Source organism: Pelophylax lessonae, assembly GCF_965119305.1.
Source record: "Pelophylax lessonae genome assembly, chromosome: 3".
Classification (NCBI taxonomy): domain Eukaryota; kingdom Metazoa; phylum Chordata; class Amphibia; order Anura; family Ranidae; genus Pelophylax; species Pelophylax lessonae.
Genome location: NC_138770.1, coordinates 660,331,480 through 660,347,466, shown reverse-complemented (window position 1 = coordinate 660,347,466; position 15,987 = coordinate 660,331,480). Strand labels below are relative to the sequence as shown.

Here is a 15,987-nt window from a genome sequence, read left to right as displayed (position 1 = left end):
TTTTAACATATCCCACCCACAGGGGGTGGTCCCCTCAGTCAATACCCTCCTACTTCCTGCAACCATATCTCAGTTTTAGTGGAATAGCAGTAGAGTATACAACCAAACCCCAAAAGAGGGGCGGGGGCGGCGACTGTCGGAGGACTCAGAGAAAGGAATTTTACAGGTAAGATTTTACAAAAATTCCGTTTTCTCTTACGTCCTCCGACAGTCGCCGCCTCTTCATATTCGTCACAATGGGGACGTCCCAAAGCAGTGCAAACATGAGGGGTGGGAAACGCAGCCGCGCCGTAAGGCAACGCAGTCTCCACATCAAAGAAAGGAACCTTACCAAAGGAAGGACACCAGCTGGGCAACAGGAAAAAAACTTGCTCAACAGGAGCAACAACCCAGGAAAAAACAAATAACCCAGGGATAAAAACGTATCCCAACAGCCAGGGGTCCAAAACAAAAGGACCCTAAGGAACTGCCGCACTAAGAACCTTGAGGCCAAAGGAAGCATCTGCCGATGCCTGAACATCTACTCTGTAGAATTTTGTGAAAGTGTGTACGGTCGACCAGGTCGCCGCCTTACACACCTGGGCCACAGAAGCCCCATGACGACAGGCCCAAGACGTACTCAGACATCTAGTAGAGTGCGCCTTCACAGGCACAGGAGGAACTTTCCCCTGCAAAGCATATGCCTGTTCAATGGTCTGTCTGATCCATTTGGCGATGGTAGAAGCCGACGCCGCCATACCCTTCCGAGGACCCTCCGGAAGGACAAACAAAGAATCCGTCTTGCGAAAAGACTCAGTCGATTTAAGGTAAACCCTTATCGCCCGAACAACATCCAAAGAGTGCAACCTCACCTCCTTCGGATGTTTAGGCTTCGCGCACAGCGAAGGCAAGACAATATCCTCATTGAGATGGAATGCCGAAACTCGCTTCGGAAGAAAAGAAGGATTAGGTCGCAAGACCACCTTATCCAAGTGAATGACCAGATACGGAGACTTGCAGGACAAAGCCGCCAGCTCCGACACTCTGCGAGCCGAAGTGATCGCCACCAAAAAGGCGCCCTTCTTGGACAACATGGACAACAAGATCTCCCTGATCTGTTCAAAGGGAGCACGTTGTAACACAGATAGAACGAGATTCAAGTCCCAAGGAGGCAGAGGTTCCCTCCTAGGAGGGACCAGATGCCGCACTCCTTGAACAAAAGTGGCAACCAAGGAGTTAGAAGCCACAGGACGTTGAAAAAGAACGGCCAGCGCAGACACCTGACCCTTGACCGTAGCCAGCGCCAAACGCTGGTCGACACCCGTTTGAAGGAAGGACAACACTTGAGAAACCGAGTACGTGCGAGGTGAAAACCCCCTGGACTCACACCAGGCAAAATAGGCCTTCCAAGTACGGTAATAGACCTTCCCTGAGGAAGGTTTCCTCGCGTTGATCAAAGTGGGAATGACCTCAGGGGAGAGACCCCTATCCTTCAGGACCTCGGTCTCAACAGCCAGGCCGTCAAAGCCAGCGACTGTAAAGCAGGATGGAATATCGGGCCCTGAGACAGGAGATCGTCTCGAAGAGGTAGACGCCATGGGGTGTCGACCGCCAGATTCACGAGGTCTGCATACCAGGACCGGCGAGGCCAGTCCGGTGCCACAAGAATCACCGTGCTGCGTTCCGAGTGCAACCTGCGGAGGAACCTGGACAGCAATTGAATCAGCGGAAACGCATACATCAGTCTGTACTGATGCCACGGGGCTACCAACGCGTCTGATGCGTCTGCCCGAGGGACGCGCGTCCTTGCCACGAACCTTGTTGTTCAGACGAGACGCAAACAGGTCCACATCTGGAAGACCCCACTTCGCGCACAACATCTGGAAGACAGCCGGGTGGAGAGACCATTCCCCCTGATCCAGGGTCTGGCGACTCAGATAGTCCGCCTGCCAGTTCTCCACCCCCGGAATGTGAACTGCCGTTATCGCCGGGACATGAGTCTCGGCCCAAGACAGAATGTCGGGCACTTCCCGAGCCGCTCGGGCACTCCTGGTGCCCCCTTGGTGGTTGATGTAGGCCACCGCTGTGGCATTGTCCGTCTGCACCCGAACCGGACAGCCCTGCAGTCGGTCCGTCCAGCGACGAAGGCAGAGATTTATCGCACGCAATTCCAGAATGTTGACTCCCCCTCCGACCAAGTTCCCTGGGCGGACAGAACGCCCAGAACACCACCCCAGCCCGACAGGCTGGCATCCGTGGTGATCACTGTCCATGAGATAGGACGAAAGGACTTGCCCCCCGATATCATCGGGGACTGGAGCCACCACAGAAGACCCCTTCTGGTGCGAAAGCTCAACGAAATTAGAAGATCCAGAGATTGGGGTCGCCCGTCCCACTTGGACAGGATCTCCGCCTGGAGACCCCGCGTGTGAAACTGGGCGAAGGGAATCGCCTCGAAAGCCGAGACCATCAATCCCAGACATCTCATGCACGTCCGGAGGGACGAGCACAGACTGTCCCTGAGGGACCTGACTTCCTCCTGAAGAGTCCTGAGCTTGTCTTCCAGCAGGAAGACCTTCGTCTGGATCGAGTCCAGGATCATTCCCAGGTAGGGAAGACGAACCGACGGACTCAGCGTCGACTTTGGAAAATTTATCGTCCAACCAAACTCCTGTAGAGTTTGCATCGTGACGGACAGGTCCTTTTCCAGACCCTGGCTGGACGCAGACCGAACCAGAATGTCGTCCAGATACCCCAGGACAGAGATGCCCTGAGCTCTCAACAAAGCCAGAACGGGAGCAAGCACCTTGGTGAAAACCCGAGGAGCCGAGGCGAGACCAAAAGGCAACGCCACGAATTGGTAATGATCCTCCGCAATGGCGAATCGAAGGAACCTCTGGTGACCCTCGAAAATCGGGATGTGAAGGTACGCATCCTTCAGATCGATGGAGGCCATGAATTCCCCCGGAACCAGAGCAGCCACCACCGACTGCAGGGATTCCATGCGGAACTTGCGAACCCGCACAAAGCGGTTCAAAGCCTTTAAGTCCAGAATTGGACGAACCTTGCCCTCCTTTCTGGGCACAGTGAACAGATTGGAATAAAACCCCGAAATCTGTCCCGATGAGGCACCGGAACCACCACTCCCTGAGCCCTCAGGTCCCGCACCGCTAGGTGCAGGTCCCGCAAACGCTCCGGAGACAGCTGAAGATTTGAGGGAAAGAATCTGCTCTCCGGCCGAGAGAGAAACTCGATCTTGTAGCCAGATCAAACGATTTCCTGAACCCACCGGTCCCGCACGCGGGCCAGCCAGGGTTGAAGAAAAAAGAGCAAGCGTCCCCCCACCCCAGAACTGGGTGAGGGCGTCCCTTCAGGCCGCACTGTTATGGGTAGAGGGTCCGAACTGACCGGACTTCTGTTTACCAGACCACAGCTTCTTTTGGGAGCCTTGACCCTTGAACGGTTTGCCCTTGTAGTGCGACCGAAAGGCACGAAAGGACCCCTGAGGAGGCCGAAAATTAGTATGCTTCTTACCAGGAGCCCCCTTAGCCTTGGGGAAGTGGGGCAAGAGCGTGCTCTTACCGCCCGTGATCCCCTTAATCAACGCATCCAAGGACTCCCCAAAAAGGCGAGATCCATCATAAGGCCGATTGGCTAAGGTCTTGCGCGAAGATTGGTCCACCGACCAACACTTCAACCAAACCAGGCGGCGAGACAACACCGCCACGCTTTGTACACGTGCAGCCAACGGCACTAAGTCCAAGTCCGCATCACACAGGTACATGACACCCTGATGGATTTGATCCACCATATCCAATGTCGTCGGCGAGGCCGAATCAGCCACTAGGACGCGCCTAAGCACCTGCGTCCAACTTGCGACAGCCTGGGCTGCCATAAGAGAGGCAAACAGAGCTTTTAGCATCGAACCCGTAACAGAATAAGTATGACGAGCAAGAGACTCCATTCTCCTATCCGTGGCATCTCGGAACACCGGGGTATCCTCTGCAGGAATCGCAGTGGATTTGTTCAAAACCACAATGGCGTGATCCACCGGGGGTGGCACACACCACCGTTCATCAGTGGCAGGCGTGAAAGGATAACGCAGCCTGAACCTACTTGGCACAGCAAAAGGTTTGCGTAAATTGCGCCATTGTTCCTTAACAGCGCGCTGAAAATCATCAGTGCAGGGAAAGACCTGCGATGTCTTGCGTCTTTTCTGCGTCCCATAAGCCGCCAAGGCAGCGGGAGGACACAGTTCATCCTGCAAACGCAGCGTTTGTTTTATAGAAGCAACCAATTCATCCATGATTGCAAGCTCTTCAGGCGAGCCAGGGGGAGAATTATCAACCCCTTCAACCTCAGCCTCCACCTCGGACCCCACGAGATCCAGGGAGGAACGGGACCCTGATAAGGAGACCCCAGCCATAGCAGCCCCATCACCTTCACCCTCAGAATCAGAGGAAATAGAAACTCTGGGTCTTTTAGTTGATTGAGCAGCCACCAGCATCTGCACCTGAGCAGCAAGGTTAGCTACCACTTTGGCTAAATCCCCCCCTGGGGGGGAAACAGCAGTCCCCTGGCTTCCCACCAAGGTGGCAGGAAATTTGCCCTCCTGAGAATCCATTTGCCCCAAAAAAATATGCCGGAGAATAAAGGGTTAACTGCCCCTTTAACAAGCGCGGCGAGCGCAGCCCACCGCACACACACACAAGCACAATGAGACCCCCACAGGGATAAAACTGAACACAGGCAATGGATATAGGAAGGAACAGAAGGATAAAACCTGAGGAGACCCCTGCTGCTGCTGCCGCCTCGATCGGTGCACCCAGGAAAGAGGAAGTGATGCAATCAGGGCGCTCTATTAAAGCCTATGGAAGGCTACAAGAAAATGGCCGCCCGTAGTGAAAGCATGCGGCTGGAGCGAGCGCAGGCAAAATGGCGCCGTTTAGCGCCGAAACCGCCGCTCCCCCACTACTGTGATGCATAGAACACCACCCATGTAAAAAACATGGAGGATCGCCGCAGCGATCGCTGTATCGTGCCCCAAACATGACAAAAACATGCCCCACAGCACACAGCCCTTCACACTGTACACAGGCTGACACAGACAGTGCCACACAGCCCCCCCCCCCCCCCTGCAGCCCACAGCATGCAGCCAGAGCGATAGGGAGACAAACAGTGTGAACAGAGGCAGGTTACACAGTCCCAGACTGACACCCCTCCCGACAGACAGGTCCCCACATAGACACACTTACCTCATAATGGCGTGGGGAACCCGCACAGGCGAACAAGCCGCTGCACATGAGGCAGGGAGAGTCGCATCCAGGACGCACAAAATCGGGGTTAAGAAACCGCACAGCGTCCAGGGAGGTAGCCACCTCACCAATCATCCCTGCACCGAACAGGGATGGGTCTTTCACTGCGCCAGGAGCGTTACCTGGCTGAACGCTCGACGGCAGGCTGGGAAGCCACTGACCCACGACCTGCGACCAGGGGGATCAGCCCGAGACCCAGCCCGCACGAATCCTCTTCATCAGAAGAACTAACGCTGACAAAAAGAACAGCTAAGTAAAGAGAGAGAAAAAACTCAAACAAAAAATCAAAAAAGAAGAGAAAGGCTGAGGCAAAAAGCCCCAGCATAAAGAGATCCAGCTACTCCTGACAAGCTAGACATTGAAACTGAGATATGGTTGCAGGAAGTAGGAGGGTATTGACTAAGGGGACCACCCCCTGTGGGTGGGATATGTTAAAAGCTTTAATGTTAACATATTCTGTTGCCTAGCTACTCCTTCGGAGCAAAGTCTAATACCCCATTGTGACGAATATGAAGAGGCGGCGACTGTCGGAGGACGTAAGAGAAAAGGATTTTACAGGCAAGCTGTAATAAAAATCCTAATTTCTTTATCGTACATCACGGGACACAGAGCTGGTAATAATTACTATTTGGGATGTCCTAAAGCAATGTCCTTGAGGGGAGGGGACACAGAGTCCCAAATTTGCCCCTGAGCAAAGAAAAAACATAGGACTATACAGCGGCTTGCAGTACGCTACTGCCAAACTGAGCCTCTTCACGGGCCCTTACGTCCACTTGGTAGAATTTTGTGAAAGTATGTACTGAAGACCAGGTAGCAGCTTTGCAGATCTGGGCCCAAGATACTTGATGGTGCACTGCCCATGAAGCACTTACCCTTCTGGTAGAGTGGGCCTTTAAGTTAAAAGGCGGAACCTTACCCTTCAAGCCATAAGCTTGAGAAATGACCTGCCGAATCCATCTAGAAATAGTGGAGGAAGTTGCCGCTTGGCAATTCTTAGGCCTATCCGGCAAAATAAAGAAAGCATCAGTATTATGAAGCTGTGTTGACCTGGTTAAATAGACTTAAACCGCATGTACAACGTCAAGAAAATGTAACAACCTATCCTCAGAAGACTGAGGATTAGGAAAAATGAAGGCAGAACAATATCCTGGTTCAAGTGAAAACCAGAAACTACCTTAAGGAGAAAAACAGGATGAGGATGAAAAAACTACCTATTCTGATACAGATTTAGAAAAAAAGGTTCTTTACATGAAAGAGCCGATATCTCCGACACCGTTCTAGCTGAGGTTATAGCGACCAAAAAAAGACCAGCTTCCTCAATAAAAGTAACAAGGGTATATGCTCGATAGGCTTGAAGGGCTGCTTCTGCAGGACCGTGAGAACCAGATTCAAGTCCCAAGGCCATAGCGGTGGTTTAACTGGCAAAACCATATGAATCACACCTTGGAAAAAAGGTCCGAACCAAAGAGTGCGTAGCCAATGGTCTCTGGAAAAAGATTGCTAAGGCAGAGACTTGTCCTTTAATGATTCTGAATGTCAATTTCAAATGCACCACTAACTGAAGAAAAGCAGGGATTCTTCCAATGACATACTTTCTTGGATTCACACCAAGAGATATAGGCTTTCCAAACTCTAATAGATTTTCCTAGAAACAGGCATCCTGGCATTGACCAAATGTGGCCAGAGCCAAAGCTGAGACCCCCCGGTCTCTAAAAATTCTGGTTTCAATAGCCAGACTGTCAGATTCAATGACCATAAAGCAGGGTGGAATATAGGACCTTGAGATAGTAGATCCAGACGACATGGTAGCAACCATGGGTTTCCCCACTGCTGACTTTTATGATTTCTGCGAACCCAGATCTTCTGGGCCACCCGGATCACCGGTTTCACCTCCACCTGTATCCTGTTCAGCAGCAGAGGTAGAAGCTGAACTGGAGGAAATGCATAAACCAGGTTGAACCATGACCAAGGGGTCACCAGAACATCCATTCCGACCGCAATCGGATCCCTGGACCTGGAAACAAAATTGTCCACCTTGTAGTTTAACCTGGATGCCAAAAGATCTACATCGGGAGCACCCCAACGTAGACAGATCAGCCAAAACACTTGGGGGTGTAGGGATCAATCCCCTGGACACAGCTGCTGGCAACTTAGAAAGTCCGCCTGCCAGTTGTCCACCCCTGGAATGAATACGGCTGATAGACATGGAACATACCTCTCTGCCCACGATAGGATATTCACTTCCTTCTGAATCGACTGGCTTCTGGTGCCGCCCTGGTGGAAGATATAAGCCACCAGGGTGGAGTTGTCGGACTGAATCCTGACAGGACACCCCTGTAACCTGGTTGTCCAATAATTCAGTGCCAAATGGGCAGCTCGGAATATTGATGGGTAAAAATCTTTTCTGCCCGAGACCACGTTACCTGGGCAAACAGACCTTCCAGGATAGCACCCCAGCCCAGCCGGCTGGCGTCTGTGGTTACCACCTTCCAGGCTAAGGGCAGAAAAATGTTTCTCTTTATAGATTTGGTGGGAACCAGCCACCAGATTAGATCCTGCCTTACCTTGGGGAAAGGAACATCGGGCAATCCAAAGCTTGAACCTATTTGTTCCAAGCTGAAAGAATACTGTTCTGAAACAGTCTAGAGTGGAACCGTGCATAAGGAATCGCCTCGGAGGACACCATTTTGCCCAGTAACCTCATACACAGCAGGATGGAGGGAAATTTCTTCCCTCTTACGAACTGGACTAGCTTTCTTAGAGCTAGAACATTCTCTGATGGCAAGAAACTTTGCCTGAGCAGTGTCTAGGCCTAAACCAAGATATTGTAGGACCTGAACAGGCCTTAGGGCCGACTTTCTCTGTTGATAATCCAACCCAGACTCTCTAAGAACTGGATTGTAAGGAACACTTATTGTGTCAGACCTGAGCTTGAACGATTCTTGAGCAGTAGGTCATCCAGGTATCCTACTATAGAGATGCCTTGGGCCCTTAAAGAAGCCAACACCGGCGCCAGAACCTTCGTGAACACACGAGGAGCTGTAGCAAGGCCGAAAACAGGGCCACAAACTTGAACGCAAGGCCTGAAGATTGGCAAATCAAGATATGCATCTTTGATATCTATGGAGGCCACAAAATTTCCTCTTCCTAGAGAGGCTACCACCGAATGGATTGATTTCATGCGAAAAAACTGTACGGTCAGAAATTAATTCAGAGCCTTGAGATCCAAAATGAGTCTCACCTTGTCCTAACATGCGTTTATGGAAGCAAGCGTGCGTTTACACAAGCCAAATTTTATGCGTCTTGCAGACATGCGTCTTATGCAAGCAAGCAGGCGTTTATGGAAGCAAGCTTGCGTTTATGCAAGAAAAAAAAAATTGCAAGCAGATATGTGCTTATGTAAGCAAGTGAATCTTCTGCTGACTGGAACCTCCACAATCACACCCTGGATCCATAGGTAATCTAAGACCTGGAACAACGGCCTTCTTTTTTTTGGACAAGTAGGCATACTTGAGTCCAGAAACCGATAGGGAGGAAACACTCAAAACTCTATCATGTAGCCCCGAGCTATAGTGGACAAGACCCATCTGTCTTGAACCATTCCTTCCTATGTTTTTGAAAACTATAAAAGACTTCCCCCCCACTCGAGCGAGTGGGGGCACCCTTTCATAAGGCGGACTAAAACCTGTTTTACCAGGCTTTTGGACCCAGAGCTTCTTTTGCCCTTGGGGTTTCCTGAAAGCTGATGGCTGAGGCCGTCGAAACTGCTTTGAAGATGCTGCATTGGTAGGGACAGTGACACTCGGAGCCTTAAAAGACGGGTATTTATTCCTTCTCTTAACAGGCAATAATGCACCTTTCCCCTGCAAGATCTTTTGGATATATTTATCCAGATCTTTCACCAAAAAGCTGTTCTCCGTGAAAGGGGAGAGCTGTCAGCAATTCTTTACAAGGCATTTCTGCCGATCAATTTTTCAGCCACAGGACTCTGCGCATATGAACAGAGAGGAGGATCCGGGATACTTGCTGTATAGAATCCTTAAGGGCATCAATTGTAAACAATAAAGTGAGAGATATCTCTGCTAGATCTGCAGATTCACTCTGAATAGGCAAATCTTTTGATAGCCTCTTAAAACGGCCCTTCAAGGACTGACATACTCCTAGCTGAAAATAGCTGGTTGACCAGCAGAGCCAGCAACAGCAAAGGAGCTTTAAACAAGGACTCCATTTTTTTTTTTTTTTTACTGGATCCTTTTCATACACCAACTGCTGCAGCAGGGAGTGGAAAGGAAAGGCTCGAATACTCTGTTTGAGGATGCAAACGAGGAACAAGAGGCCTCAGATCTCTCTGAAGAAGAAGGCAATATAAAACCAATCCGTACCATTTAAATGAGGGATTGAGTCAGCAACCTTTGCAAGTGAGATGCTGTATATGGTTCCTCAGGATCAGAATCCTCTGAAGAGGAAACATGATCCACTTGTGATTTTAAGTCACCAATGGCTACCTCTTCATTATCTTCTACTGCCCAATCAGGTTCTAGGCCAGAAGCCCCCCTCCGCAGGATCTAGGGCTATAGGCCTTATCTGTTTGTTGGGCCCAGGTGCATGGGAAGGGGATCTATCCCTTTTTCTTCCCACCCTGAGTAACAGAAGAAATCATCCCTGCTACTTTACCTTATAGGCTAGCCAGGGCAGATGCTAAGTCATCCTAGTTATATAGGGAGAAATAGAAGCACCAGAGGTAGCAAAATATCTGACAGACAAAGGCTCGGATTGGCCAGTAGGTTCAGATCTTTCTGGGAAAGAAAATGCAGGGGAAACCGGACTAGGAAAAAATAATCCTGGTGCGGGGGTACTTAACCCTTTCCCTGCTGCACCCCCACTTTTCCTTCTGGAATACATTGCTTTAAAATATAAACAAGACCCAGAATTAAAAACAGTTTGCACCAAGGTAGAAAATTGTGATCCAGATTAACAGCTATCACAAAACAACCACCGTTTTCTTTGCCATGTACTGATTCACATATATGCCCAAACAGATATTATCAGACCTGCACCGCTTCCCCTGATCAACCGAATGTCCCAGGGAACCTGAGCCCTTTTGCCTGCAACGTTCAGTTAGGAAAGAACCTCATGCTGCCTGTGACATCATCACCAAGCGCCAGCTTTAGTACATGGTAAGCTGATTGAGATCTGCAATATAGCCAAACAAACCTGCCGAATGCAGTACTGTAGCTAAAGAAATGTTTTTTTTTTTTTTTGAAAAGGAATAAGCACAAGAAAACTTTTTTTTTAATAAAAAAAAAAAAAGGAAAAGGAATTCTTAGAGCACCCTTCTGGAATCACCTTGGGTACGTTTTAACCAGGGTTCCATTTCCCAGGGTCCAGCGCCCGAAGGACCACATTACAGGCTAAACCTCTTATCTTCGGTTATCGAGGCTCGGGTACCATCCTTTTAGCACTTGGCCTTTTGAATGGATCCGATAGATCGCCCCTTTTTCTGGGACAAATACAAAATCTTGGAGAGCTTTAACAGCCATGACCACCAACTTCAAGACACTGGTGAAAAAAACTGATGTTCTTCATGTATGGGAGGGGTTCTATAGGAGGAACTTTCTTTCTATTGGTTGCCAGTGTTCCTTCACCTGAAGGTAGCGTATAACCCAAATAGTAAATATTACCAGCTCTGTGTCCCGTGATGTACAATAAAGAAATAGGATTTTTGCACTTGCCGTAAAAATCCAATTCTTGGCATCCATTAAGGACACAGGAAGTTGTTATCAGGTTATACTGCCCCCCACAGGAGGCTTGGATACTGGCAAAAAAAGAATTGTAGAGCAACCCAGGATAACCCCTCCTACCAGCTTACTTCACTTTTGGAGAGCACAATCATAAACAGAGGGGTGGGACCAGTTTTCCTTAATGGACTTAAAGAAAAGGATTTTATGGGCAACTGGCAGTGAAGGGGCCTTAAAGCAAAGCATAGGAATCGCTGATGCGCTGGAAAGATAGGAACATAAAGGATTAATGCTGGATGTCCACAGAAGCCAGAAAATCTTCCTGGTAAAGGGAAGCGATGACAGATTTGATGGATGCCATGCATAACTTCTGTACCCGAATGAAGACATGTAGGAGCACAGAGATCCAAGTTGGGGTGGATCAACCTTTAGGTTTGGGAACAGTGAACAGGTTGGAGTAAAACCACTGAAACCATTCTGCCACTGGAACTGGGGCCGTTACAACTTGTTCTAGAAGACTCTAGAGGGCTCAGTGTAGGTTTGCTATTCAGTGCGGTGACACAGGAAGGTTGGAGGCAAGAGGAGGGGACATTGAGCCCCGAGTACCACCTCCTGCACCCAAGCATCTGACACACAAGTTTCCCCCCCACTCTGAAAAGGAAGGGTGCACCTTAATGCCAAGGATGGCTTATTGAAGGATTTGGCAGACTTAGAATGCCATGACTTAGAGTGGACTGACAGCCAACCTTCAGGGATCTCAAAAATGGGGGCCGCGTGAGAGGAGAAATGGAACTTTAGTCAAAAAATGAAGTCCTGCAAGATCACTTCAGGCTGGTCCCTTTTGCAGGTATAGCTATGTAAAACCTAAACTATGTAAACCTAAAATTTGTGTCTATACCAGTGATAGCACCCATATGTTTTGGAACTTCATTTCCCATAATTAAGTTGTTATGGATAAGTTCCCGCTTTAATAGTGTAACTTTACCCATAACAACTTTCTTTTTGCTGGAGGCTGCCATTTTGCTGAAGTCCAGAGCCCCCAAACAGCAGTAAATCAAACTGGAACTAAAACCATTGATTTAACGGTTTCAAACATTCTTGGAATTCCGCAATTGCTAACTGTCACATTTGCTTGTGTCCTCAACCAAACTGTTAAACCATCAAATGACTGATGTCATAACTGATCACATGGCAGTGCAGTTTTCCTTTTTTCCTATCAAACAGGGATGATGGCTACTGGCACCTAGGTATTAAGTGATGGGGAACCACATATACTTTAAAACAGAAGCAACGTCCTTGGCTATAAAGGATAGGAGGGTTTAATTCCACTTTAAGGCTGTCAGCAGATCAGCCTCTACAAACTCGGCAGTGCCCTAAAATGCGAGAGCAACTGAGCATGTGCAGAGCAGGGTGAGACAGTGTATTACTGGATTTTAAACAGTATAGACACTTATGTTTAATGTCTTGCATAGCTATACCTGCAAAATGGCCCAACCTGAAGTGATCCAGCAGGACTTAATTTTCTGACTAAAGTTCCACTTTAAGTTTCTTAACAGTCAGAGAGGGAGAAGATTTTGAAGTCTGTTCCTGAGGCTTCTTCTAATAAGGAAGATTGGTGCCATTGCTACCACTCCATGATCTTATGGTCATAAGGAGGATTGTCCTTGATATTCCAAAAAGATTTTGTCCCTCGATGGTCATGCAGGCCAAATGCTGCTTTAACAAAGGTTCCACAGTTTAGCTTCTCCCTTGGTATGTATGATACTGGCTGCCATTTGTGTGAGTTACATCCAGTGGGGATCTGAGCAGTGTCTTTGGAAACAGAGGGCCAAACTATTTTTCACAATGAGGGATTGAGTGTGGTTACCATCTATCCATTCATTTGTGATTTGTCCCTAAAGCGCTGTCAGACCTCCTTACATTTGAGGACTGAGAATTCGGGAAGCAGCTGCGTGTCTTTATGGTGACTGGCGCACAACATTGGTTTGAAGATATAGTTTCATCTTACGATGGACTTTATAATTTTTATTATTTTGGCATTAATGTATTTGGGGCCATTTAAATTGTTTTTTGGCACAGATATTTGGATAATATGTTGATTTGATTAAAAGTGGCAGTACAAAACTGTTGTTTATTTGTAAAGTCAAAGCCAGGATCAAGTGAAAAGCAGCAACTGCCAGAGAAAACAGCTTTAGAAAGGGTTTCCAACCACTTATTGGTTGGGTCCTTGAAGAGAGTTGCATCCTTCACTGATATAATACTGTAGGTGTCGTTTTAAGACATACAGTCAGGTCCATAAATATTGAGACATGGACACAATTCTAATCTTTTTGGCTCTATACACCACCACAATGGATTTGAAATTAAACAAACAAGATGTGCTTTAACTGCAGACTTTCAGCTTTAATTTGAGGGTATTTACATCCAAATCAGGTGAAAGGTGTAGGAATTACAACAGTTTGTATATGTGCCTCCCACTTTTTAAGGGACGAAAAGTAATGGGACAATTGGCTGCTCAGCTGTTCTATGGCTAGGTGTGTGTTATTCCCTCATTATCCCATTTACAAGGAGCAGATAAAAGGTCCAGAGTTAATTTCAAGTGTGCTATTTGGAATCTGTTGCTGTCAACTCAATATGAGATCCAAAGAGCTGTCACTATCAGTGAAGCAAGCCATCATTAGGTTGAAAAAACAAAACAAACCCATCAGAGAGATAGCAAAAACATTAGGTGTGGCCAAATCAACTGTTTGGAACATCCTTAAAAAGAAAGAACGCACCGGTGAGTTTAGAAACACCAAAAGACCCGGAAGACCACAGAAAACAACTGTGGTGGATGACCGAAGAATTCTTTCCCTGGTGAAAAAAAGACATCACAACAGTTGGCCAGATCAAGATCACTCTCCAGGAGGTAGGTGTATGTGTGTCAAAGTCAACAATCAAGAGAGGACTTCACCAGAGTGAATACAGAGGGTTCACCACAAGATGTAAACCATTGGTGAGCCTCAAAAACAGGAAGGCCAGATTAGAGTTTGCCAAACAACATCTAAAAAGCCTTCACAGTTCTGGAACAACATCCTATGGACAGATGAGACCAAGAACAACTTGTACCAGAGTGATGGGAAGAGAACAGTATGGAGAAGGAAAGGAACTGCTCATGATCCAAAGCATACCACCTCATCAGTGAAGCATGGTGGTGGTAGTGTCATGGCGTGGGCATGTATGGCTGCCAATGGAACTGGTTCTCTTGTATTTATTGATGATGTGACTGCTGACAAAAGAAGCAGGATGAATTCTGAAGTGTTTCGGGCAATATTATCTGCTCATATTCAGCCAAATGCTTCAGAACTTATTGAACAGCACTTCACAGTGCAGATGAACAATGATCCGAAGCATACTGCGAAAGCAACCAAAGAGTTTTTTCAGGGAAAGAAGTGGAATGTTATGCAATGGCCAAGTCAATCACCTGACCTGAATCCGATTGAGCATGCATTTCACTTGCTGAAGACAAAACTGAAGGGAAAATGCCCCAAGAACAAGCAGGAACTGAAGACAGTTACAGGAGAGGCCTGGCAGAGTATCGCCAGGGATGAAACCCAGCGTCTGGTGATGTCTATGCGTTCCAGACTTCAGGCTGTAATTGACTGCAAAGGATTTGCAACCAAGTATTAAAAAGTGAAAGTTTGATTTATGATTGATAATCTGTTCCATTACTTTTGGTCCCTTAAAGTGGGAGGCACATATACAAACTGTTGTAATTCCTACACCTTTCACCTGATTTGGATGTAAATACCCTCAAATTAAAGCTGAAAGTCTGCAGTTAAAGCACATCTTGTTTGTTTCATTTCAAATCCATTGCGGTGGTGTATAAAGCCAAAAAGATTAGAATTGTGTTGATGTCCCAATATTTATGGACCTGACTGTATAAGGCAAATAAACACTTGGGGGAGATAATAACCTATCAGGATGTGACTGAGAAAAAATAAGCAAATAACTCTGATTTGGGCCATAAAGTCTTAGATGACCATGGTAAAGGCCTTAAAGGATAATTTCTCCTTTCATAACATGTTACATCCATATTCAGGGTGTAACATGTTATGATTGCAACGGCCACCCTCCCCCCCCCCCGATCCCTGCTAGGACAGCAGACTGAGGATATTCTCCAAGTGTCTGCTGCCACAATTCAAAAAAGACACGGCCGAGTGGGGCTCCATCTACTCGACAGTGCTCTGTGAATGGAGAACGACAAGTCCAGCAGCCTTTGCAGCTGCCAACTTGTAGTTTTCAATAAACTACCACGGTGCTGTGAGCACTGTGGTAGATTATTGAGCCTTCCTGTCAGAATGCATCAGCTTCCTCGTACGAGGTAAGAGCAAGCTGACACTGCCAAATCTGCAGGAAACCTGCATGGCATCAGGGATCTGCTGACAGTTGGTGCAATGCTTTACAAGCTTCCAAAACAAAAAATAATAAATGCACATTTTTTTCACCTGCAATAAAATGTGTGCATTTATTATTTTTTTCAAAAGTTGAACTTATAATTTAACCTAAAGGGGATATTACCCAACCCCAGCCACACCTGATGGAGCTACAGAGGACTCCGAGGATGCAACAGACTCTAAGAGCAGAGGGCAACATGACTCCTGCATGCAGATGTCAGCACTGTCAGTAGGTGCGTTAAAAGCTGCCCTGGAGCTGACCAAAGTCTATGTAGACAGGCAGCAGGAACTGATCCTACACTGAAGTTTAATGTGGCTTTTTGCAAGCAGGAGCAGCAGTAGGGAGAGGCTGTAGACGCTGTAGAACAGGAAAAAAATGCACATGTGGCATTCCACTCCGTGGGTGACACCATTGCTTAGCCCCAAAGCGTTAACCCTTTATACGACATAAAACAGCGTCTTATGCAAATAATGTAGCTGCTGGTGCTCCACCCTACTGGCCAGCTCACCGAGTCTTCA

The 15,987-nt window shown here is 47.7% G+C and overlaps 1 protein-coding gene across 1 annotated transcript in view; it reads right to left on the bottom strand.

Annotated features, from left to right (window-relative positions):
• MCM8 (minichromosome maintenance 8 homologous recombination repair factor) overlaps positions 1–15,987 on the bottom strand; it is a 92,637-nt gene that overhangs the window by 24,960 nt on the left and 51,690 nt on the right. The gene's annotated exons all lie outside the window — the stretch shown is intronic.